The sequence below is a fragment of the Molossus molossus genome, unplaced genomic scaffold, assembly GCF_014108415.1.
Source record: "Molossus molossus isolate mMolMol1 unplaced genomic scaffold, mMolMol1.p scaffold_m16_p_17, whole genome shotgun sequence".
NCBI lineage: Eukaryota > Metazoa > Chordata > Mammalia > Chiroptera > Molossidae > Molossus > Molossus molossus.
In genome coordinates this window covers 50,550,406-50,552,002 of record NW_023425352.1, presented here as the reverse complement: position 1 = coordinate 50,552,002, position 1,597 = coordinate 50,550,406, and positions in this window count along the sequence as shown.

The window sequence follows — 1,597 nt, the reverse complement described above, 5'->3', positions numbered from 1 at the left end:
AAGGGCATGTACCTCGGTTGCAGTTTGTCCCCGGCCCTAATTGGGTCATGCAGGTGGCAGACACTTGATGTGTCCCTTTCACGTCGATGTTTCTCTCTCTCTCTCTTCCTCTCTCTCCCTCCCACTCTATCTGAACAAAAAATGGAAAGAATGTCCTCGGGTAAGGATTAAAAAGAAAAAAGAAAAAGAAAAAGCCAGAAAGAGCCCTGGCCAGTTTTGCTCAGCTGTTAGAGCATCGGCCTTCAGTCCAGAGAGACCCGGGTTCAGTTCCCGCTAAGGGCATGTGCCTCGGTTGCAGTTTGTCCCCGGCCCTGGTTGGTCGTGCGGGTAGCAACCACTCGTTGTGTCCCTTTCACGTCGATGGTTCTCTCTCTCTTCCTCTCTCTCCCTCCCATTCTATCTGAACAAAAAATGGAAAAATGTCCTCAGTTGAGGATAAAAAAAAAGAAAGAGCCAGAAAGAGATGACTAGCTTGGCAAACTGTTTCTTTTTTTCTTTTTTCTTTATTGATTTTAGAGGGAGAAAGGGAAAGGGCAAGAGAGAAACAAGAAACATCGATGAGAACATCGGTTGGCTGCCTCCTGCATGCCTCCACCAGGGATCTGGCCCACTACCTGGGCATGTGCCCTGACCAGGAATTGAACTGGCAACCTCTTGGTGCATGGATTAATGCTCAACCACTGAGCCACACCTGCCAGGCCAGGTTCACTTTAAAAACACTTCCTGTATACCATGCACTGTACTAAATGGCATCTCATCACATTTAACCTCCTGAACAACTCTAAGTCAGCATTATTGTCCGTCTTCAGATGCAGAGACCAATCCCTCGAGAGGATAAGGTCACTGAGCTGGTAGTGATGAGAAGGTGAAAGGTCTGTCCAACTCCAAGGCCTATGGCCCTTAAGCTCCTTTTAGCTCTATGTCTAACCAGGCCTGAAAACTTTGTTGGACAAGTAGAGGCCACTATGCATCAGACTGACTTTAGGACACGAGAAGAGCACCCACTCCATCTAAAATAGCCCACCACTACCACTTGTTACTCTTTCCCTTATTCTACTTGATGCTAGTAGTTATTCTCTGAAATTACATCCACTCATTGAACAAAGACTGACTGTGCTTCTACTATATTCTAGGCACTGAAAACATAGCAGTGAACTAAACACACAATAATCTCTACCCTCACAGAGCTGACATTATGTATTTAACTTATTCCTATTTGTCTCCATATAACACGTCTTGCTTACTGCGTATTTCCAGCACCCAGAACAGCTCCTGGTATAGGGGTACAATAGACAGCAATGTTTGTCCAAGAATTCGATCCATGGCATCCTCAGCAATGGTGTAGAAAACTGGTCAAACAATTCACCAAATGTGACTTATTCCCATGCAGTTCCTTACAGTGCATTGTCTTCGTGCTATACTACAAATGGCCGTTATACAAAGCTTTAAATAAAATCTTTAAGACATTCCATATTTTTTAAATGTAGAAACAAACCAGTTTACTTATCTTTAAGAGTTAATTTTCCTGGACCAAAAAAAAAACAGTAAAATAGTCACAATAGTATAAGTCAGTAAATGCAATGAGAAAAAAAAGAAT